This window comes from Euprymna scolopes, chromosome 10, assembly GCF_053919585.1.
Source record: "Euprymna scolopes isolate OS-2025 chromosome 10, ASM5391958v1, whole genome shotgun sequence".
In the NCBI taxonomy this organism is placed as follows: Eukaryota; Metazoa; Mollusca; class Cephalopoda; order Sepiida; family Sepiolidae; genus Euprymna; species Euprymna scolopes.
Genome location: NC_136491.1, coordinates 96,666,226 through 96,692,262, shown reverse-complemented (window position 1 = coordinate 96,692,262; position 26,037 = coordinate 96,666,226). Strand labels below are relative to the sequence as shown.

Here is a 26,037-nt window from a genome sequence, read left to right as displayed (position 1 = left end):
TTAAGGAAAGTTCATCTATTTATGATTAATAAAAAAATCCATTCGTTTTTTTTATTATCAAAAAAATACAGATATCCTTTGTTGTAGCCAATGGGTTGTAGGCGATGAAATTCAATAATTTATTTTTCTGTTTAGCCTTGGCCTTTTCTAAAAAGAGCAACACACCCTACAATGTAATTTTAAAAAGTTTGCCTCATTTCTGACTAGTTCTGCCCATTCAGCGTTGCCCAGGATTCCTTAATGACATTTTAATTTAAATTTATAATAATAATAATAATTTTAATTATAATAAAAACTTTAATAATTCTAATAATAATAATAATTTTAATTATAATAAAAATTTTAATAATTCTAATAATAATCATAATTATAATAATAATAATGTGTAAGTCATAAAGAGATGGAAAACAAAGCCAAAAATCTAAGATAACTTATTTAGTGCTTGTTTACATTGGTGATCTTTTAAGCCAACGCATTTTAAGTGAAAACATTGTGATGTACTTACGTATCATGTCAAAATGAATATAAATTACAAAAATTACAAAAACTGATCCTGTAGTAGATGTGCTAGATGTCTTTTTTAACAAAAAATTATCAACGATTATGTTCTGTTGAAAAACTGGACGAATTAATTTAAGTCAAGATAGATGAGTCAGTTTGTCATACTGAATTGGTCGCACAAATATTCCACATGAAAACATGCAATAAAACTCGATAATTCAATAAATTCTATATTTACTTGTAATTAGTTTTCTATTGGATTATTTTTTCGTAATTTTTTTTAAAAGATCAGTAAAGTACATAAGCACCTATAGTTTTGCCTTAAAGTTAAGAAAGGAATTATCTCCCTTTTTGGCTTTTTAGTAAAGATTGTCTCCATTGTCATAATTTTAAGAACGAGAAAATAAGAATAAATTGTAATAATGTGTTTGAGAATGGGAGTATACAGGGATTCACATTCGTTCGTCAAGACTGCCTATGTGTGCAACTAGAACGTACGTAACTCTATCTAGACATTGCAAAACTTTACGAAACTTTCGTAGTGATCAATATCAAATGAGTTGAACTTTGAAAAATTTAATTTTTATCAACTCTGCTAATTTAGGTGCTGAGCACTTAATGTCATTTTTTTTTTTTTTTTTTTTTTTTTTGCTTTCTTTGAATTTATATAGCAGTTCTTTTAAACAGTAATCCAATGAGTTTTTCTTTATATATATATATATATATATATATATATATATATATATATATATATATATAATGCTCTAGTATAACATAGAATGTAAATAAACATCCAAATTAAAACTAGTTCATCTCAGATCATAAAGAAAAGAAAAAAAATTCTAGCTAGAACAAAAAAGGAACAAGTGCATGTGTTCATTGGCTGCAATACATGTATGTGTGAATAACTAAGAATCTCATTGGCTGACTAGCAAACCCGTACCACGAGGATATATAAAAACATGAAGCAACATCAATTTCATGCAATAGACTGATGAATCCACACTAGGATGAAACAGAAAATTTTATGTGGTTTAATTGTCATATATATTTTCCAAACTTATTTATAAAAACATGACAGGTAGCTTAATCTCACCGTCTTCGCTATAAAGGTCTCCATATGCAAGAAAGTATTCTAGTCTAAGAATTTCTTTGCTCAAACTGGTAGCCTTTGGAATCCCCTCCTCCTCGTTTTCTGCTACCCCAACAATATTGGCATGCAAACATTTAAATATGCAAGCAGACATCTCGCTACTCAACTTCCTACTTAGAGTGCCCCTAATTCACAGTAGTCCCTTACATCTTGGTGGCGATGTGCCTTGTTTGGGGTGACTAAAAATTTAAATATATATATATATATATATATATATATATTAGTATATTAGTATATTTGCGCAGCATTTTTTCTTTTTTTACATGTTTCATTGAACAGCAAGGACAATTCTTATTTGCTTCTCTTTCGATTCGTTTTTTTTTTTTTGCCATAGTCATGAACGTTTTCGACTTCCACGAGTCGTCTTCAGACGAGTGATGAATTAAAAAAAATTGCGTTTAATGAAGCCACCAACCGTCATCAATGTCCCAAACTGAAAAGCTCTCCGTAGGGACATAAATAGATGGTAACATTTAATGCTGCCACTAATAGTCATGCCTAGGGCTATGACGAGAGGATATTCTTATCATTGTTTTGACTCTCAAGTATATATCCGACACAATTAGACACAGTTAATCAATCGAGAACCACATCGCTCTATCTAAAAACATAAGATATTAACTGTTAACTGATATATACTCGAGAGTCAAAATAATAAAAAGAATATTCTCTTGTCATAGTCCTAGTCATGACTTATGATACTCTACCTGAAAGCTTTTTGTTCAAAGTTCTCGGTTTAACGTTCACAGGGAACATGAATTGGAACAAATACATCAAGGGCATTGTCAAGACTGCTACTGCAAAGGTGTGTTCTCTGTACTGTGCATGAAGTTACTTACCCCTGAGAGTATCCTGTACTTCTACAAGACCACCATTCGCCCATGCACGGAGTATTTTTGCTACATTTGGTTTGGCACATGTGCTACTTGTCTTTCACTCCTAGATAGAGCTCAAAAAAGAGTGGCAAAACTTTAAGATTCTGCACTGGCAACCAAACTCCAACTTCTGTCTCATCAGTAAAATGCTGCATCCCTGTGCATATTTTACAAGTATTTTAATGGAAAGTGCTATGAAGAGCTCCAAGCTTTTGTATTCCCTCGATGTAAATACTCCTGACTAACCTGACAAGCAGCAAAATCCCACCCCTATGCAACAGAAATCCCTAAATGCCAGAAGACTTTCTCAGATAGTTTTTTCTTTCGAAGTGCTAAACTTTGGAATTATTTCCTGGGTTCCTGCTTTCTCGACTGTACTGACATGCAGAAGTTCAAGTGTAATGTGAACAGATATCTTGCTGCCTGACTCACTACATAGTATCCCAGCAAATTTGGTCCCAAATACTAGCCTTTTACATCGAAGTGGTCCCATGCCTTGTTTGGGGTGAAAAAGTAATTAAAAAAAAAAACTGAAATTTATTGACTTAAAATTGGAAATCCTATGTCCGGTTTTTTGTCTCAGTCACCGCCACACTTGATTGATAGAAACTGACTGGTTATAGTCAGCTAACATACTTCGTAATTTCCGACATAGTCTACCGTAAGTGGTGACAAGGTAAATCAGTTCCTTCATTTTTATTGTTCACCAGTATTTTTATTCTGAAACGATTTTCTTAAATAAAATATAAAAGGACATTATTGAAAAGTATACAATAAAAATTAACACAAGTAGTCTTTATTTGCGCATTAAATAACAATATTTAAAAAAAAAACAATTTTGTTTTATTTGAAATTTTATAAGAAATATATGTTTATGAAATTGTAAAAATAAGTTGTTTCTTTTTTCAATTTTAAAAATAAGTTTTTTTTTGTTTTTTTTTCAATTTTAAAAATAAGTTGTTTTTTTTTTATTTATTTATATAGTAAATATATGTTTATGAAAGTATAAAGATGAAATTATTGAAATCGAAATAACAAATAATTTATAGGTGGGAGAGAAAAAAAAACAAAAAAATCGAAGGAACTGATTTGCATTGTCACCGCTTCCGGTAGCGCTACTCTAGAAATTAGGAAATACGTTACCTGACTCTAACCAACTAATGACTTCCTCACTCACCCTATCAGCCATTCCCAGCTGACTACCAACTACGAGACATCTTCCTGACTTAAGATTTCAAAAAGATCTGATGGTCAATGAGGACACTGGCTTGATACTTGTCTTTGCATTAGAAATCGCCGGGAAGTAACCGAGAAGAAAGCTAATGAAACCGATCTTTGCACGTGAAGTTTGTGATCGCGTTAAGGGGAGACAAGCATCCGTCATTACAACGTCTCCCCCCCCCCCACCCCCGTAACTCTGGATTAACGAATTATAAAAAGACTTCATAGATGAGACTCATATAAATCGTTTAATTAATTTTAACTTAAAATACAGAAAAGGCGAGTAATAACGACTTGGGCTCCTTCGGCCTTTTAGCTAGGAATGTTCAACATATTAGGGATAGTTTAAGTAAGATGGCCCCCTAGGGTAAATGTGATATGTTGGTGACTTCAATGATTTTAGCAAAGAGTAGGGTAGACAAAGGATGACTAATCGAACTTCTCTCTATTTTTTTGTATGGAAATCTCTCCAGACAAGGCATGAAGTCACCTGATGAGCTAAAAAAAAAAAAAAATTCTACTTCAAGGTGAAAAAAACAGCCAACGATTAGTGTTAGATGGAATAGATTCCAACTCAGAAAACAGCAATTTTTCTCCCTTTGTCAGGAACATTCTTCATGAAATGTAAGGATTAAAGGATAAAATAAGAGAAACAAGAGTTACAAGGTTGCCGAAAATAAACCCAAGCTCAACGTTTTACTCTCCTGTGATAGCCTTGTGTCTGGTTTGATTTAAATTCAAATCGTGTGTGTGTGTGTATGTATATATATATATATATATATATATATATATATATATATATATATATATATAAATTCAGGTTTGAGATGTTCAAAAGTAGGGACTAATGAATACAACGAGGTTGTTAGTGCTCGATAATAAGAGCAAAATATTTTTTATTATTTTTTCAAGGGTAAAAAGTTACATTTGGTCGCTACAAACAACCATCTGTTTCAGTCAATGAGACTTCATCAGGCGACCTTGAACTATTCAACGCCATTTTTTTTCTATGGCATCGAATGGTTACGGATCGCCTGACGAAGTCTCATTGACTGAAACAAATGGCTGTTTGTAGCGACCAAATGTAACTGTTTACCCTTGAATAAATAATAATAATAATAATAATAATATATATATATATATATATATATATATATATATTTGTAAATAAATAATAATAAAGTGTGGCATACAACACATTTTCTGTTTTCGCTTAGTAAAGGAAAAATCCTTCCAGACTGAGGTAATTTTTACTTTTGTCCCAATCCAGGGTGTCCATTTTTCTAGGTAATTGAAGTTTCTCCATATTAAAAAACCGACCTTGTGCCTATCCTCATTGGAAGGCAAGTAAATAGGGATACTTACTCTTTTAATTTTTACAAAAATATGAATTAAAAAAAAAAAGTTTGCTTTATTTCTTTATATTTGGCTTTTCTTGGTTTTCTTTTTCGATTGCCTTTCCCCCCCCTTCAACTCGTTTGTTTTGATATTTTTTTCTTACTTCTCCACACCCCCAGTTGTTTTTGCTTTTGCCTTCTGTTTCTTTTGTTTTTGTTGTTTGTTTTTATTTTTTTAATCTTTTTCTTTTTTTTTCAAACATAACCGGTTGGTTACACATTGCAATTAATGTACCATGGAACATTAAGAGAATTTATTTTTATTAGAATAATTCAATGAATTACTTACAGTAAACCCATTTACGTCTACATATCACTTACTTCCTTTCATTAATTATAAGTTAGGGCTTTATTACTTCCAATTTGTTCCATTAACATTTTTATCAAAGCTTTAATTTTAAATAGCTTTAGAGCTACCTACCAGGCGTTGCCCGGGAATCGTTTTATTTTAATTTTGTTTCACTTGTTGACACTCCCTTCTATTTTTATTTATTTATTTTTTTAATTTCCTGTAAAAAAAAACACCAAAAAAACATATTTACACATTTTGAATAGATAATTCCGTGAGTGAATATGTTATTTTTTTTTTTTAATCGTGTTTTCAATAAACTCGATCAAATGATTGACGAAATGTTAAAATTTAAATCCCATAAATACATGCGATTTTTTTTTTCTTAAATGCATAAATGACTAGAAGAATACCCGTCCTGTGATGGGTAAACTGAATTCCCTAATCAGAAAAGTTTTGCAACTGTTTAACATATATTAAAATAAAGATATAATAATAGTTTCTTCCCTCGAACTGTTAGGTTTTGGAATTCCCTTCCAGCTGCCTATTTCCCTGACTGTACTTATATGCAGAAACTTAAATGTAACGTAAACTAATCTAGACATGGTCCCAAATTGGTGGAAATTGGGTAGAATTTGATTATTTAACGGGGCATCTCAGTAAGAATTTGTTTACATGTGACTTGAAGACGACCATGTTATAGTTAGCTAAATCAGCGGAACAGAATTCCACAGGCAGGCAAGGTTTAATTTGAAGTTCTGCATGCGTTCATAAGTTTGAAAATATGCGTCTAAATCAGGTTAGAGGCTAAATCTTTCGGAAAGTTTTCGGACATGTTGTGGCCTTGTTGGGCGGCAATAATCAGTACAAACACAGTTGTATAATTAACACAAAGTGTATCGACAAAAGTATGTTACAGAAGTGCACGTCATGATTCTGAAGACATAACTGCCACGAATAGCTGTTATTTATGTTCTTCCCACTGCGGGAAGATATGACATAAGGTCACATGTTGGGCAGGATCAAGCTATGAATTGCTGTTATTAACTTTCTTCATACGACAGAAAGATGTGACATGAAATTGAAAGGTGGATAAAGTCAAGCTAGCGCTTCTAAAGGAGGGAAACTCTGACCTTGTAAAAAATTGCCTGGATAGCCCCGTCAGCATTTACCAATGCGGTGCCTCAGGCTAAAAGCAATAAACTTATTCAACCTCAAAGAGATGAGACAAAGCGGGGGATGGTGGACCTCCTAGGACTATCCAATACTAATACCTCAGCCTGATGAATACAAAGTCACCAAATGACCTAGTCTTTTTTTTCTGGGAAGACCAGAACCTTGACTCGCATATATATCACTGATCGATACTAGATGCCGAATGAATGATGTAAATTAATACCCAAGACTTTTAGATGTAACTGTATATATTGTCTCTGGGTAAGTCCATTATTTCTGAAATAGGTAGATCAGCTTACATCCATAACAATTAGCAGATATTCTTTATAAAAACTTTAAATCTATAAAAGTGTTGTAGCCTTGGAGGCCAATAAGAATCAAGACACAGTGGTATATTTAATGGTAAGTCCATGATTCCTGAAATGGGGAGATCAGCTTATCCTATAATCTATAATATAAACCTCAACTGTCTGCTTAAATGTATGTATGTATGCATGTATGCCTAAAACTTTCGACAGAGGCGACGAATTTTCACGAGATCGGTATTATTTTGAAGCTCGACCCTTTCGACAACAAATATTGAAAAATTGGCTAAAAACATTAATTCCTTCACCCTCAACTGGGTACTTTTCTACAGGGAAGGGTCGCTTTTTTTGCCGATATTTTCGAAAGTCATCCCCTCTTTTCGATTGACTAGCCTTAATTTAAACCTTTGCCACTTCCGGTTTTATGGTGGACGCAACAGCAAAAACGTCGCTTTTTTTTTCACATTGTTTTCCTCCTTTGCGGTACGAGTTCGAGCCTGCCTACTACCACTTATTTTTTTTGTTCAACATACACCTGCAAACACCCGGGGAAACGCCGGACACCCAGGCTAGTAGAATATAAAAAGCTGAAAATTGTAGTCTAAATAAAACATAGTGAAACGTGTTTCTCTCTTTCCTCTCTGAGTCACTTCACTTTGTTTTTGTTTTTTTAAGCTCATGTCAAGACCTGAAAAAGATGTCTTATTTTTGTATAAAATGTCATTGCAAATCGGCACCGATGTTAATTTTGCTTCCCTTCTTCGCACAAACTCTAATTTTTCCTCTTAAATAGCCTCACACCAAAATCTTGTAAACCTGTGGAATATGTCAACTGCCTAATTAGCACACATCTTTTAATAAAATGGTAGCGTCTTTATGACCTATTGGCAGGATTTGGAGTTCAAGGAATAGTATTTGCACTGAGTGGCCTGAATAATTACCACTTACATTTATATCTATTATGCTCTAAAAGAGAGAGAGAGAGATAGAGAGAGAGAGATAGATGTATGGTGGACGCGAGGAGAAGAGGGGGAGAATGTGTCCAGTCCATAAAGAGGATGGGTGATATTTAAGAAAAAATGATCTAAGTTTAATACACAGTTATGTCCCTTTGATTTGAGTATGCTTCTAGTTTGAATAAAGATGGGGATTATCCTCTTTCTTGACCACATTGCATTGTCATAATTTGTGTCCTTATTCATGTATATTTATTTTTGTAAATAAAATTTCATTGAATATGTTGGTGAACTTTTAAGCAAGATTAATGCCATGGAGTGAATGTGGTACTTTGGTGACAGTGTCTATTTTAGTAGGCAAAATTATTTTGATGTCAAAAGAATAACATTTGATATCCCCCCCCCCCCAAAAAAAAAACAAAAAACAAATAAGGTGTCATGCATAAGACAATTATTGTGATTTTTATTTTTTTATTTTATTTTTTATTTTTTGTCTAAATAAATAGGTCTTTTGTCTAGAACTAAAGTTTTTGATTCAAAGCAACAGTGGATTGTTTATTATTTAAAAAGGATTTGGAGGGTCTTACTAACCAAATTTTTTTATTCTTTGTCATCCCCCCTCCCTTACACACACACACACACACACACACACACACACACACATTACAAAATGAAATGATTATTTCAATAAAAAATTTAACAATTTTGGAAATTGGATTAAATGTGGTATTATAGTGATGATTCTAGCTAAGAGTAGAATAAACATTTTCTAGTTTTTGTGACTAAGGATGACCAATGACGCCCATTTTTCCCACACTTTTGATTGGGCTTTTGCCTAATTTGTTGTTAATATATATATATATATATATATATATATATATATATATATATATATATACATTTCTTAAAATAAAATCAAAGTGTAGTATCTGTTCTGGTACCACACTTAATCTGTTGTCGTCAGTCATCGAAAGAGAAATCCTCCTAGACTAAGGCACTTTTTGCTTTTATCACAATCCAGAGTGCCCTTTTTGGGAAAGTTGGATTATCTTTGTCCTCATAGTGAGAAAATGTACATCATAATTACATTAGATTGCGTTAGATCACTGAAGTTAAGCAACGTTGAGCCTGATCAGTACCAGATGGGTGACCATTTGGGAATACCAGGCGCTGTATGTAGGAAGACGTCGACACCTTCCTGCAAGAGCTGCAAAAACCTAATGTCGTCATCTCACCTAGTGGGGGTATGCATGCAACTGGGAACCGCTTGTGAATTTCATACTTCCACTTTGGAGGAAGCCAGTTTAACCCACCTAGTGCCGCTTCGGTAAGTAACTAGGGACCAAGCACGCCATTGTGTCAAAGAAAAACGAAAACATAAATCGATGTTGATGAGTAGATATGCAATGGAAAGCGTTTCCGCTGTCATGTCTTTGACAAACGGAAACACCCAGAATTAAAAATAATGTTCTTATTTTTAACCCTTTCGGTTATCTTCACTCTGAAGGAATGGTTTGGATCACCCCATGAAGATTTCTTGATTTAGCGTCTTATCTACCATTAACCAGGCACTTGACCTCGTTTCTCTATGGGAGATTTAACTGATCACAAGAAAGTGCCTAGTCAGTCTGGATTTCTTCCTTAGTATTCAAACTTTAAGACCTTTATGTATCCATAAAATGGGTTTCTTTTATGTGTGTGTGTGTGTGTATTTATGTATACAGGGTGTCCCAATAAAATGTATACACTCTTTAAATTATCTTAACTTGATACATGCTATACCACGTTCCCAAGAGATGTTTAGGAATAAAGAATGGCACTTCCAGCAGGATGGAGCACTTCCCCATTATCATCATGACGTAAGAGCATATCTTGATAGTCACCAGCGAAACAGATAGTTAGGATGAAGAGGAAGTATCGAGTACTGTCCACGTTCACCGAATTTGAGTCCCCCCCCCCCACTTCTGGATTTTTCTCTTTTTGGAGGGGCATGTTAAACACAGGATTTACACTACAAAACGAGCTATAATGTTTTTTATTCAATCAGTGGGCGTTGTCAGCTGTTCATGGACCACAGTGGCCAATAATTTGAACACTTTTGATAATTGGTTTCTATATTTGTTCACAGTATTTTGATGTATGAAACTTTTACTTCTTATTATAAATGTTGGTTTTATGGTCATTTAAAGAGTGTATACATTTTATTGGGACACCCTGTATCTATATAATATCTAGCAGATGTTGAAACAACACTGTGATGATCAGTAGTAGTGGAACTTAGTTAAGATTTGATAATTTAAGAGGACGGCTCAACAAGAACTTGTTTATATTGGACTTGTTAATGACCATGTTATAGTCCACTGGAAAGCAGTCGCATGGTATTGTGTTCCACGGGCAAACAGTTCTGGGAATTTTCATTTAGTTTTAGGCACAGATAGTAACAGAAATTGTTAAGTTTTAACTAGACGAGTGTTTGTTGTGAATGCATTACAGAGAAGGGTAGGGCGGCATAATCGAGCACCTGCCATGAAAATAATATTAGAGCAGAGATAGACTTGCGACGTCTCTTTTGTTAGAAAGAGAACGTAGGGCGGCAAAAAGGTGTGTGTGTGTGTGTAAATAAGAAATACAATTAAGTTTACAAAGATAATCCAAAATAGCAAACTTAAAGTATATTATAAATATTAAAGACTTAATATTTATAAAGTAATCTTAACCAGAAGTAAAAGCTCAATAAAACCAAATAAAAAATAGAGCTTATAATAAGAACAAAGAATTAATAAAACATGTTAAAAACATGTTTGATTAAATATGTTTTTAACTCTTCTTGAGGTGTTTTTAACGTGTTTTATTCTTTTTTCATATATATATATATAAAATTATCCAGTCATATGTTTCGTCATGATGCAACTTATAAGCATGGCTGAACCTGGTGAGATTCGAAACCAAGACCCGAGAGTCTAAGGCTAATCTCCACCAGCACTAAGTTTTTTTTACCAGCTTTTGTAGATGCCATTTATTTGTTTATTTTGCCTGCCATATATTTGAACAGAAAGCATTCTAATTGGGAATAATTTTCCCCTCACCAATGTGACCTCCCTCCCACTTTTGAATTGAAAGCCGTGTTTAATTTCAAGAGAGTTTCCAATGGGTAGCTGATCTGTAGAAGTCCTGAAGAGGAGAAAGAGTTTCGGTGGGTAGCTGATCTGTACAAGTCCTGGACTTTAAAATTTTGCAGCCAAAGAGTAAAAACTTTCTCGTGTGGACATGAAAAATTATGTGCAGTAGTTCTAAAAGATCGAATATTTTTTATGGAGCAATTCCGGTTTCTGATTGGTTTCTAGCAAAACGTGGTTCCATTGGTTTGGTCAGTTCCTATTGCCAGTGTCGATAAGTAGACCCTTCCAATTTTTTTTTAATCGTACTTTCACTTGTATTAAAAATACTGCAACACTCTTATACATATATTTATAAAATATAATTAAGCATGGGTGTGTTTCATCGTAATATGACTCGTTAGCATTATTATAAAGCTTTATGATAAGGTGTATTGGACTAAGTATTATGCCATCCATTTGATCCACAGTTAGAGACTAGCAAAGAGGGGGGCACTTGGCTTTGCCTGATCATAAAATATACTTAAATATAATATTTTAATTTGTCCAGATTTCGTATATATTATTATAGAGTCGTGATTTCAAAAGTAAAACAATAAAGTATTTTGGTACCATCAGCTAGAATCGAAACCGAAAGCAAAACTGTAGCATTCAAGGCTAGTGACGTTACCACTGTACCAATGTGACATGCATATGAACTGATCAAAAATAAACTAAGATGAATGTACAAAATGTGTAACGATTTTTTCGATTTTGATCCATTTTTAACCCCGTAAAAACTATTTAAACCAGGTAAAGACCCATAAAAGAATGGTCCTTAAAAATCCAATCATTTGAAGCCCTCGAGTGTCGTTCTGTGGCTTTTAGTTTCGGAGGAGATAGTTTGAAAATATGGAGGGAGACAGACAGACAGAAAGACATATAGCCGTTTATATATTAGATTAATAGGGATTCGTATTTAATGCAAAAATGAGCCCAAATTAAAACATATTCAACCATTAATTTGGCATAAAGAACTCATTCTAGGTCAATGGGCTATAACTTTTGACCGTTTTTAAAATGTCTAAAAAGTAGCGCCAAATTGTAGAAACTTCCAGGTTAGTATCTGGGGGTGCATTAATTCACTGGGAGAGATGCGTCCCCAGTTTTTGTTAAGATATGCATCTAGGAGAAGGAAAACTCTGATATAAAAAAGCTGTGGTCTACTGTATAGTCTGTCCTGTTGCAGTCATCTGCACCGACAAAGGTTAGCAAAAGTGTGGTTGGTTCTACACAAAGCCTTCATCACTATAGACAAATCATCTGTGTCGATTTCCGAGCAACTTAGTCATTGTGACGGAAGCTCATACGTCGAAATCGATGGGAGAGTTCATCATATGTATCTTTTTCTTTTTTTTTTTTTTTTTTTTTTAATTACATTTTCACCCCAAACAAGGCACATTGCCACTTTGTTGTAGCGGGCTACTATCGGGGACATAAGCATCAGGGGTACTGTGTAGGAAGTTGGGCAGAAAGATGTCAGTTCACGTTACACTTGAACTTCTGCATGTCAGTGCAGTCGGGGAAGCAGAGACCCGGAAGGGAATTCCAAAGTCTAGCTGTTCTGGGCAAGAAACTACTGGAGTAGAAGGCTCTCTTGCATCTAGGGATCTCTACTGTGAAGGGGGGGGGATTTAGCTGCTTGTCGGGTTTGTCGGGGGTATTTACGTTGTGGGGGCACAAGTGCTTGCAGTTCATCAGAGCATTCTCCGTTAAAGTACTTGTAGGTCCCTGTTATTTTTGACAATCCAGTAATGCATTTTGAGTGCTTCCAATGGTCCTGTTGTCATAATTTGGATCGGTAGAGAGCATGAGTTGTACAGTGGCACATCTCCGATCTCGCTTGTTGAACATCGTGTCACTTTCAGACATGATAGAAGGCTCCTATCGCTCTTGGGATTTGTACACAACTGGCCAACTAGTAGATGGTCTGTAAAAAAAAAAAAGAAAAAAAAAAAGAAAACCGGCTAAAGACCCATAAAAGAACGGTCATGATGCAACTTATTTTTTTAGAAAAAATTTTAAATATAAGAGCTTAATATTTATTTATTTAAAACTATGTAGAAGGTCAGAAAAACACTGGTACCGTCGGTTTCAAGAATATTATATAATATTCTGCTTGTTCCTTCCGTAGTTAATGTTATGCTTTGAAAAATGATAAATATAATTTTTAAAAGCCAAACTGCTTCAAAAAAAGCCAAATTCGCAAAATTTAGCTTTAAAAAAGCCATTATGGCTACCCTGGACAAGAGTATGAGAGTGGCCTCTCGTTGATGTAGCCTCGTTTTTGAATATTAATATAATAATGTATGATCATGGTTATAATAGTGTGAGAAAGGAACTGGTAGTAATTTCGACATGTAGTGGTTCTTCACCAAAGAAAGTAGTTAACAAAACGTTAAGTAAAAAAGGGAACATTTGAAAGAAACAAGGCAAAACAAAAAAGAAAAACATTGTCTGCCAAGAGGTACTCGACTGAAGGCGTGAATTAAAGATTATTTCTTACAATGCGATTTTATTATTTGTATTGGACTATGTAGCACAACATTACTTTCTGAATACAGCCAAATCCCGCTACTATACCACAGGCTTGGACCTAGCAAGAATGACATATTAACGAGTTTGTAAAAACGGCCTCCTTTTCTCAAATAAAAACACCTGTGAACTAAATTTGGAAAATGAATGAATAAAAAAAATGAAATTGGAAAACACAAAGCACACAACAGTGAAATAGTAACCAGATTATGGGGTGGCATAGTAAATTTATTTTTTTATCGAATTTGGTTGGCACTGAGCAAAAGAGGTATAAATAATGAAAGAAGAATTGTTCCTATTTACAATGCCTCCCCACGGGACAGAGTTAGACACCAGGATCGTTTTTTAACGTGGAGAAAAGGAACAAAAATAAAAACTGTCTCAGTCGTGAAGGACTTCTCCACTGACAGAGAACAAGAAATTGAAGTGCAGCATCTGAAGAACAGATGGTATTTATTTGCTCCCCCACCGAGCAAATTAGGCACAAGGCCGATTTTTAATGTGAGGAGTGAAGGGGAAATGGGAACCAACTCCCCGGGGAGTAGGGGAGCTGGATAGTGACAATTGGTATGAAGGGTTGCCCCTACATTGACCAAGGTCTTATCTGTGGGGTTGCCCCCACATAGGGTCTTTGCTTGCAGTATCTGCTGGAACAGATGATATTTATTTGCTCCCCCACCAAGCAAATTAGGCACAAGGCCGATTTTTAAAGTGAGGAATGAAGGGGAAATGGGGACCAACTCCCCGGGGAGTAGGGGAGTTGGATAGTGACAATTGGTATGAAGGGTTACCCCTACATTGACCAAGGTCTTATCTGTGGGGTCGCCCCTACATAGGGTCTTTGCTTGCAGTATCTGCTGGAACAGATGGTATTTATTTGCTCCCCCACCGAGCAAATTAGGCACAAGGCCAATTTTTAATGTGAGGAGTGAAGGGAAGGAGAAGGGGAAAAGGGGACCAGCTCCCGAGAGGTGGGAAATGGGAGCTGGTTAAAGGTTAGGTATGTGGGGTTTCCCCCACATCTGGTCTTTGCTTGCAGTATCTGCCGGAACAGATGGTATTTATTTGCTCCCCCACCGAGCAAATTAGGCACAAGGCCAATTTTTAATGTGAGGAGTGAAGGGAGGGGGAAGGGAAAAGGGGACCAGCTCCCGAGAGGTGAGAAATTGGAGCTGGTTAAAGGTCAGACATGTGGGGTTGCCCCCACATCTGGTCTTTGCTAGTCATAGCTTGCAGTATCTGCCGGAACAGATGGTATTTATTTGCTCCCCCACCGAGCAAATTAGGCACAAGGCCGATTTTTAATGTGAGGAGTGAAGGGAGGGGGAAGGGAAAAAGGGGACCAGCTCCCGAGAGGTGGGAAATGGGAGCTGGTTAAAGGTCAGGCATGTGGGGTTGCCCCCACATCTGGTCTTTGCTAGTCATAGCTTGCAGCATCTGCCGGAACAGATGGTATTTATTTGCTCCCCCACCGAGCAAATTAGGCACAAGGCCGATTTTTAATGTGAGGAGTGAAGGGAGGGGGAAGGGGAAGGGGGGACCAGCTCCAGATAGGTGGGAAATGGGAGCTGGTTAAAGGTCAGGCATGTGGGGTTGCCCCCACATCTGGTCTTTGCTAGTCATAGCTAGTCCTAGCTAGTAATAGCTTGCAGTATCTGCCGGAACAGATGGTGTTTATTTGCTCCCCCACCGAGCAAATTAGGCACAAGGCCGATTTTTAATGTGAGGAGTGAAGGGAGGGGGAAGGGAAAAAGGGGACCAGCTCCCGAGAGGTGGGAAATGGGAGCTGGTTAATGGTCAGCCATGTGGGGTTGCCCCCACATCTGGTCTTTGCTAGTCATAGCTAGTCATAGCTTGCAGCATCTACCGGAACAGATGGTGTTTATTTGCTCCCCCACCGAGCAAATTAGGCACAAGGCCGATTTTTAATGTGAGGAGTGAAAGGAGGGGGAAGGGAAAAAGGGGACCAGCTCCCGAGAGGTGGGAAATGGGAGCTGGTTAATGGTCAGGCATGTGGGGTTGCCCCCACATCTGGTCTTTGCTAGTCATAGCTAGTCATAGCTAGTCATAGCTTGCAGCATCTGCCGGAACAGATGGTATTTATCTGCTCCCCCACCGAGCAAATTAGGCACAAGGCCGATTTTTAATGTGAGGAGTGAAGGGGAAATGGGGACCAACTCCCCGGGGAGTAGGGGAGTTGGATAGTGACAATTGGTATGAAGGGTTGCCCCTACATTTACCAAGGTCTTATATGTGGGGTCACCCCCACGTATGGTCTTTGCTAGTCATAGCTTGCAGCATCTGCCGGAACAGATGGTATTTATTTGCTCCCCCACCGAGCAAATTAGGCACAAGGCCAATTTTTAAAGTGAGGAGTGAAGGGGAAATGGGGACCAACTCCCCGGGGAGTAGGCGAGCTGGATAGTGTCAATTGGTATGAAGAGTTGCCCCTACATTGACCAAGGTCTTATATGTGGGGTTTCCCCCACATATGGTCTTTGCTTGCAGTATCTGCCGGAACAGATGGTATTTATTTGCTCCCCCACCGAGCAAATTAGGCACAAGGCCGATTTTTAATGTGAGGAGTGAAGGGAGGGGGAAGGGAAAAAGGGGACCAGCTCCCGAGAGGTGGGAAATGGGAGATGGTTAATGGTCAGGCATGTGAGGTTGCCCCCACATCTGGTCTTTGCTAGTCATAGCTAGTCATAGCTAGTCATAGCTTGCAGTATCTGCCGGAACAGATGGTATTTATTTGCTCCCCCACCGAGCAAATTAGGCACAAGGCCGATTTTTAATGTGAGGAGTGAAGGGAGGGGGAAGGGAAAAAGGGGACCAGCTCCCGAGAGGTGGGAAATGGGAACTGGTTAAAGGTCAGGCATGTGGGGTTGCCCCCACATCTGGTCTTTGCTAGTCATAGCTAGTCATAGCTTGCAGTATCTGCCGGAACAGATGGTATTTATTTACTCCCCCACCGAGCAAATTAGGCACAAGGCCGATTTTTAATGTGAAGAGTGAAGGGGAAATGGGGACCAACTCCCCGGGGAGTAGGGGAGCCGGATAATGACAATTGGTATGAAGGGTTGCCCCTACATTGACCAAGGTCTTATATGTGAGGTTGCCCACACATATGGTCTTTGCTTGCAGTATCTGCCGGAACAGATGGTATTTATTTGCTCCCCCACCGAGCAAATTAGGGACAAGGCCGATTTTTAATGTGAGGAGTGAAGGGAGGGGGAAGGGAAAAAGGGGACCAGCTCTCGAGAGGTGGGAAATGGGAGCTGGTTAAAGGTCAGGCATGTGGGGCTGCCCCCACATCTGGTCTTTGCTAGTCATAGCTAGTCATAGCTTGCAGTATCTGCCGGAACAGATGGTGTTTATTTGCTCCCCCACTGAGCAAATTAGGCACAAGGCCGTTTTTAATGTGAGGTTAAAACCAGCTCCCCTAAAAGTAGGCAAAAAGGGGGCACTCTGGTTACCAAAAATAATAATTGTCCCAGTATAGAGGGTTTCCCCTCCATTGACTGGTACAAATTATCTTAAGTGCAGCATCTGCCGGAACAGATGGTATTTATTTGCTCCCCCACCGAGCAAATTAGGCACAAGGCCAATTTTTAATGTGAGGAGTGAAGGGAGGGGGAAGGGAAAAAGGGGACCAGCTCCCGAGAGGTGGGAAATGAGAGCTGGTTAAAGGTCAGGTATGTGGGGTTGCCCCCACATCTGGTCTTTGCTAGTCATAGCTAGTCATAGCTTGCAGCATCTGTCGGAACAGATACTACACTTTGATCTTGGCCAAAAGGCCAAGAAAAGGGTGCATCTGCCGGAACAGATAGTACACTTTGATCTTGGCCAAAAGGCCAAGTACGCAACATTGTTAAATACCAGTAGCAGGTGAAGTGAATGTACAGGACGACTGGAAACAAATACCGAGATATCACATACAGTGCCTAGAATTCCCAAATGGTCACCCATCTGGTACTAACCAGGCTCAACATTGCTTAACTTCGGTGATCTGACGATAACCGGTGTGTCAATGTGATTGTTGTACAGCATAATCACGTTGACACACCGGTTTTCGTCAGATCACTGAGGTTAAGTAATGTTGAGCCTGGCTAGTACCAGATGTGTGACCATTTGGGAATTCTAGGTGCTGTATGTGCTCTCCGCTTATCTCGGCATTTGTTTCCAGTCGTCCTGAACCTCCACTTGCCACTGGTATTCAACAATGTCGACTCAGGAGAGGTGTGGTTGTAGATTGCACAACTCTTGCCACAAAAATTTCACGCACAGGCACCCTTACTGTGGGTATCCACAGTCTGTCAAGACTGAAGGAAACCTTCATAATTAAATTGCAACAGACAATATTTTCATAGAAATGTTAATAAACTCATATTTGCTGCACGTTATTATTTGAAAAAAGTTTTCTGTCCCAAAAAAATAATTTTTTCTGGTGTTCAGAAAAATATCAACTTTATCAAAACATATTTGATGAAATGTATTCCTCATTCTGTGGAATTTCCACAGGTCCTGCTAATATATAAAAAACAAAAAAAATTATAATAGTGAATGCCTCTGTTCAGTTTTGAAAGACAAAGGATAACCCCTGTAGGGGCAGATGTGCATGTAATTGTGCCAAGCGTTGCACAATCCCCAACCACACCTCTCCGAAATCGGCACTGCTTGAGTCCAGTGGCTAGGAGAAGTCCAGGACGACTGGAAACAATGCCGAGATAAGCGGAGAGCACATACAGCACCTGGAAGTTTTAAATGGTCACCCATTTGATACTGTTGCTTAACTTCGGTGATCTGATGTAAAATATATGTAAATACTAATAACATTCAAAGAATAAATACAATGTCTCTTCTTAAGACATGAGTTTTAGTCACATATGCAGATTTTTATCTTTATTTCCCAGATGAGTAAAAAAAAAAAAAATTTGCAGTGACCTGATGATTATGTCTGCACTTAGTTAGTTATATGACTGTCCGGTATGAATTGATTTCTCTCCACACCTTGCCAGATTGCCAGATATCTTCATAAGGCTTTCACTCACAATGATTAATGAATAAACATACAAATGTGTACTCTGACAAACTCCTCGATTTTATAACTAGCGGGATCTGTGGATAATTCCACAGAGGAGTATTTCATATGTAATATATTGATGTTAGCATTCTGTGGATGTTCAGCGTGAATGGAGACGCTCTGATATTATTGTAGCTCTTTTGTTAAAACTGCAAAAGTATTTATCTAAGCTAGCAGGGACGCCTGGCATAGCCCGGTCATAAAATACGCTATTATATTGCACTGTAGAAAACCTACTGTTGATTTTATTACATCATGTTTATATATAATGGCTTCAATTAAAGTTTAAAATGCAGAAGTCAAGTATCATGGTTCAATTGTGCTCTAGACAGAAACGTTCATTTTGAAGGCACCCTTGTCTCATTAAAAAACCTACTAATCATCTTCAAATTTAATGTCAACAAATACTTGTCATAAACCATGCCATAAATAATCAAATCTAGTTTGTATCATTTGGATTATTCGGACTACTGTTCTCATCTTCAGTTTTATTCTCACAGTGTTTCGACCGATGTAACCTCTGAACTTTATGTGTAGCTTGTCGAACTCTGGAATCTTTTTTTTTTTTTTTGTCAAACTCGAGAATCTTCACAGAATTTCAAACAGAACTTTTTATTTAATTCACGGTGGGGGTTGGGGTAGAGTAACATGCTCTCGTTCAGACCATCTCAAGTAATTCGCAATTTTATTTTTAGTATCGCCCCCGCACTGATGCTTTGACCTTCAACTTCCATAAGAGTGTCATTTAGGACGGAATTTCTACTTAGTACTTTATCTGTTACGTCACAAAACATAATCAAACCTAGTTCATATGTTTGTTCCTTATCTTTCGACTGATGCGCTTTCGATCACTTTAACCCTTATCCTTGACCTGAATAACTTGTGACTCAATATTTATAAAAAAAAAAAAAAAAAAAAAAGGATCAACAACAGAATTAACCGCCTTGCTTCTGCTATTGTCATATTGCCTTGACATATGGAATTATAGAATTACAATCTATTTATAAATAAAAGGCATCTCATCTTGTGTGGGTGTCTGTGTTTTTAATTTTTAATGGCACACAAATGTACTTCATGCGTCTGGGAGTGTTCTTAGATAGATTTTGTATCTGAAGGCCAATAATCGAACAAATCCGAGTAAAGAAGGGACAGTACCATTTTGACCAAAGTTAACACCCTTATACAGCCTAACATCGCAAGTGCATTTGAGAAGTATTATCACCACCCAAGCAAAAGGGCCCAACATATAAAATAAAATATTCGTTCCAAGTTATGTCGCCTCTTCAATTTACTTTATAACATCTAAAAAAAATGCAATTTTACCCAATTTTTCGTCAAAATTATTTTTAAATATAAATAATTTTTTATTGGATGAATTTTCGTAATTTTAGATATATTATTATTTTCGACATGGCAATTAAGTACGTAATATTGTTTTTGCTGAAAACGACATATTAAAAAAAAAAAAAAATTTAATCGATTTGTGGGCTCTATCTTAATAAGCAGCCAGAATTTAAAGAAAATCTTTAACGTTTAAAATAGTTTGAATTCAAACAATCGCGATTCATGATAACCATTATTTTAAGACTATCAATAGTTACCTCCCTTCTTCCCCCCCTCTTTTTTCTTACTCATTAAAACACAATCACCCAAGCATGACAAATGCACCCCGATTCCACCTTTATAGACACCTTCTATTTTGTATGCATGAAACTGTTAATTGCCCTCCACCCACCCATTTCTAATTAGAGCATTTATCAAAGCTTAATTTCACCCCCTCTTTTTTTTTTTTTTTTTTTTTTCCTTTCTTACCCTTCTTCACTTCATCTCTCCTGCTCAATTCCAGTCTTTTGACAGACACTCTGCTTCTTGCCTATTTCCCGTTTATTCCAGTCGCTTTCCCTCAAGTGATGTCAAACCTATCTCTCACCTTTTTTCCCCTGATGCATGAAATGCTAGTTTTATATCCGTTTATTTAAAGATTTCTTTAGAACATATTAATGATCTATTCCTAATTAAAAAAAAAAAAAAAAATGGCAAACCAGAAGAATAAGCGACTAAAAGTCAAAGCAAAGCAAACGGTGTTCTATCAGATTTTATTCGTGATATTAAACTTCATCTCTAATATAAGTACCAGCGAGAGTTTCAGTTTCCCAGATTATATAATTTACTTATTAAAGTGTTTGGTGAAAGTACATAATAGTTTACAACTCCTCCCTACTTCATGCTAAGAATGGCTTTCTAATTCTTTTTAAGTAATTTTTTTAAATAAAAAAAACAAAGACATTCCACTATAGTTTTTTTTTTTAATTTTTTTTTTTTAACGTGAGTAGAGTGGGTTTTGTTAACTATTCTGTACTTTCACCTAACAATTCAATAAATAAATTTATAAATAAAAATTCGTTAAAATCTTGAGAAACCAGGAGAGTAAGTGATTCCAAAGAGAAAGTCTTTAATATCAAGAACTAAATCTGACAGGACTGTTTGCTGCTGAATTTGAGTCGGTTATTTTTCTGGTTTGCAAAAAAAAAAAAAAAAAAATCTGTGCAAAAATGAAATGATGACAAATTTTAATTAGAAAAAAAAATCATCCAAAATGTGACATTTCAAAACTTTTGAGATGAGGATTGATAATTTTGGATTATTCAAACTACTATTCCCATCTTGGCTGTTAACCTCCTCCTGACCTTCTTCTCATATACTGTACAGAATTTCCAACTAAACCTTTTATTTAATTAACAGAGCTAGATTTTTCTAGTTCTGATACTGAGGATAAAATAAAAATTACTTAAGACTTCTACACGGTCATGGCTGACGGAATGAGAACAATCTACATCCATGCATTAAAGAAAGAGTTCAGTTACAAATCCGTACCGACTAACGGAGTTTAAGCCATTGTTGAGATGGTTGTCCTCTGCTAGCTGATGTACGGTCCCATGCAGTTCTAGAAGGTCCACCCTCTCAGACTTTACCTTCTCACCCTTTGAGAAAGTGTTAGTATATTTGCTAATCGCCGAGGAATGCCGACAGGGTTGTCTAGGCAGTTATGCAGGCCAAAGTGCTCTTCCTCCAAGGCGTTGGCTTTTCAAATCTCACTTTCTCGACCTTGTGTCGCAGCTTCCTGCCGTGGGAGAGAGATAAACATCAATTCCCGTATCTCCTTGGTCTTTTGGCTATAAGCAAAGTGTAGCATTTGTTCTGATATTAAGCTTCAACTTTTCTGTCCTCAGTCTGTGCAAGAGAAATTCTTTTAGATTGAGACAATTTTTTTTTTTTTTTAAATCTCAAATTCAGAGTGCTCTTTTTTTGAGGAGAGTTGTATTTTCCTCACATTAAAAACAGACCCTGTGTCTAACTCTGCTTTTGTGAAGGGGCGGGGATAATTACATGGGGGACAAGACACCTCTGAAGAAGGTCGGAGATTACGTCGGCTGAAACGTTGTGAAAATAACATGCCATATGTGAATAGTAGTCCGAATAATCTCATTAATAAACTTTTCCTTAATTGAGTTCGTTAGGGTAAGTATATCGTCTGATATGTTTTTATTTCTAAGTATCCAAGTTCTTAGTAGAAATGTGGTCACATCTTTATTTCTTAAGGTTAATTTGGAATTTTAGAAAACCAAATAATGTTTCCAAAAAAAGAAAAAAATTTACTAAATGATTAAAATTATTTTCTTTTTTTTTTCTGAGATTTAGTGTAAGACATCTTGGTCTTTGTGACAGAGACAACCAAATAAAGACTTACCTATAAAAAGTTGATCTTTACGTTATGAACGAATATCACAGGAATTCTTATGATATTAAGACCTTCATATTCCCATGTTTTGTCTAATACTTTAAAGTGCCTGCCATTTTTACTTTTCTTGTTACATAACACACTTGACGCATGCTCCAAGCAATACAAAACACCCCTCTCCTCATATTAAGAATGGCGACCAGTGAAAATAATAGGAAATACATTGGATAATGAAGGTCTTCTATTATATAAATCTCACCTGTCTGTTTAAATGTACCTATTTACTATGCCTCCCCACGGGACAGAGTTAGACACCAGGGTCGTTTTTTAACGTGGAGAAAAGGTACAAAAATAAAAATTGTCTCAGTCGTGAAGGATTTCTCCTCCACCGAAAGAGAACAAGAAATAGAAGTGCAGCATCTGAAGAACAGATACTACACTTGGATGTTGTCCCGAAATGTATGTACGTTTGTATATTTGCCTAAAACTTACGACAGAGGCGACAGGTTTTCACGAGATTAGTATCGTTTCGAAGCTCGACCCTTCGGACGACAAATATCGAAAAATTGGCTAAAAGCATCAAATTCTTCATCCTCAACTGGGTACATTTCTACAAGGAGGGGTCGCTTTTTTTCACCAATATTTTCGAAGTCATCCCCTCTTTTCGATTGTCTAGCCTTAATTTAAACCTTCGCAAGTTCTGGTTTGGCGATGGATGCAACAGCAAAAACGTAACGTTTTTTTGTTTTTTTTTTCACATTCTTTGCCTCCTTCGCTGTACAGGTTCGAGCCTGTTTACTACCATTTTTTTTTCTTCCACACCGCCAAACACCTGGGTAACATTGGCCACCCAGGCTAGTAATATCATAAGAACTACTTGTCGCCAACAAATGTAACTGTGGTATTCATTCATATGAGACCCAAATACCCCAAGAAATCAACTTTTTAATGGTGAGTCTTCATTTGGTCCTCTAAGTCATATTGACCGACATCTTTTTCAAAGATAGTTTTTTTTAATCGCTTCTGAATTTTTGAGATGAGGATTGGTTATTCATATTATCTGGAGTCATCGGACTACGGTTCTCATCTTGAGTGTTATTTTCACAACGTTTCAGTTAATGTAGTCCAACAGAACAAGTTCAACAAGATACACCTGGTCTGAGGTTACATCGGCCAAAACATTGTGAAAATCACACTCAATATTAGAACAATAGTCCGAAGAATCCAAATAATGAGGTTTTTTTTTCTTTTTCTTCATTTCCCTGCTGGTATTAACCCTGAGGGGTCAGTTCCTCGTGGAGAGAGAAAAGCTGCATCCAGTGCTATTAATCAATTTGAAATAGATGTTGTGTGTTTGCGTGGTAGAGTTTGACCACATCTTTGAAAACATATTCGTGAGATTATTTTTCAATTTTACAAAACCAAATAATGTTTTAAAAAAGTATTTTAATTAAATGATTAAAATCATTTTATTTTTTCGGACACTTTCGGTGCAAGTCACCTTTTTTTCCAAGAAGATTGTTGTATTTTTTAATATTTTAATAAAATATTTTTTTTAACATCATTTGGTTTTTTAAAATTTCAAATCTGGCTCCTTATTTTATAAACAGTGTTTGCAAATAACCCTTATCCCTGAGTGGCTTCCGGGCCTTGATAAGTGGTGACCACTGTGTAAAAAAAAAAAAAAAAAAAAAAAATGAAAACCACAAAAAATAATTTCACGCCTTTTACAGTCTTTACTAAACTATGGGGAAGGGGATTTCATGTTGAAAGTCATTTGCGGCTTAAATTTTTTTTTTCTTTTGATTTAATGAATTTCACACTTTTATTGAAACTTGTCATTTTCTGACAGCTGGTTGGATGATGGCTTCGGCATATTTCGGCTGCTTATATCAAACCTGTTAGAAAATGTTGCTTCAAAGTTGTCACAAGCTGGGTCATAAACTGGATGAGTACAATTATTTTGTCTCATCCTGAGTGCCTCAATTTGGTGAGTTGGATATTTCCCCCTTACATTAAAAGCCGACCTCGTGTCTGACTGTGCCCTTGTGGGGAGGCCAGTAAAGAGGGACTAGTTGGTTTACCGTTGCAAGTTCATTCTACTCTAGTCTATATTATGCTTATATTTACCGGTTCCACTTCTTCTCAGAAACTATTGAGCCGATCTGGATAAAATTTTGTGTAAACATTTCTTATGATAAGGTGCAGAGAATTAAATATCTGTTTGATGCACAGTTAGGGATTAAAAAGGATTAGTCACCAGAATACCACATTTACCCACATCTACTCAAGAAGATTGTCATAAAGCACTCATTCTAAGTCAATGGACGATAACCTTTTCCCGTTTTTAACGGGCTGAAAGTCTAGTAATCAACCCATAGCTGGAGAGAGGTCACATGGATTAATAATGTGTATGGTATATGTTATAAATTCTGAACAACTGTGACCGGAAGTTGTGAAATGGTTTGCATAAGCTGTAAAAACTAAAAATGAAGATTAAGATTATATAAAAGAGGGATGGCTCTTACTCGTCTGTTTTTCTGAAATTCCTTGATTGTTTTGGTTTAATCTAAATGCTTCAGCTGACCTAAAACAAAGCGTGAAACAAATTTGATTTTCTGGAGAATGTGACTGCATTATGTTAATATGATATCAAATGAACATTTCTAATTCAACATCTATTGTTGTTGGTGGTGGTTCCGTGTTTGCGCTTTTGTGTCTGTCCAAGAATTGTAAATGAAGTTCCAGACATGATTGTCTTGAGAAACGGACAAGCAGATCAGATAACAAGTGAAGGTCCAAGAGGTCAATAGAATCAATTAAGTATTGTGACACAAGTTTTCATCTTGTCCACCTACGATTCTCTCTCTCTCTCTCTCTCTCTCTCTCTCTCTCTCTCTCTCTCTCTCACACACACACACACTCCTTTCTCTACTCTTTTTCTGTTACTCCTTCTTCTCTCTTCATCCATTTCTGTCCGTCCTTCTCTCCCTTTTTCTCTCTCTCTCTCTCTCACTATTTCTTCCCCTCCTCTATCTCTCTCTTTCTCTCCCCTCTTTCACCTTCTTCTCTCCTCGGTCTCACCTCCCTTTTTCTTTCTACCTCTCGCTCTCCTTCTATCTTCCTCTCTGTCTCTCGCCTTCCTTCTCTATTCATCTATCTCTCCTTTCTTCTCTCTTTCTTTCTCTACCTTCTTTCGTTTATCTCCCTACCTCCTTTTTTCTTTCTGTCTACCTCCTCTTTTTATTCTCTGTCTTCCTCTCTTTTTCAGTCTTTCTCTCTCCCCCTTCCTCTCCTTTCTCTCTCATCCTCTTTCTATCTTACTCTCTCACCCTCCTCCTTTCTTTCTATCTCTACCTATTTTCTTTTTCTCTCACACCCTCTTCCTCTATTTCTCTCTCACACCCGCCTCCTCTATTTCTCTCTCCCCTCCCTTCTTCTCTCTTTTTCTCTCTCTCCTCTCTCTCTCTCTCTTTCTCCTCTCTTTTTCTCTCTCTCCTTCTCTCTTTTTCTCTCTCTCCTTCTCTCTTTTTCTCTCTCTCCTTCTCTCTTTTTCTCTCTCCTTCTCTTTTTCTCTCTCCTCCCTCTCTTTTTCTCTCTCCTCCTCCCTCTCTTTTTCTCTCTCCTCCTCCCTCTCTCTTTTTCTCTATCC

At 36.8% G+C, this 26,037-nt stretch overlaps 1 protein-coding gene and 1 pseudogene across 28 annotated transcripts in view; one reads left to right on the top strand and one right to left on the bottom strand.

Annotated features, from left to right (window-relative positions):
- The window catches only part of LOC145286154 (uncharacterized), an 811,438-nt gene that overhangs the window by 330,233 nt on the left and 455,168 nt on the right, over positions 1-26,037 (top strand). The window lies entirely within an intron of this gene.
- LOC145286706 (U2 spliceosomal RNA) lies at positions 17,209-17,373 on the bottom strand (annotated as a pseudogene).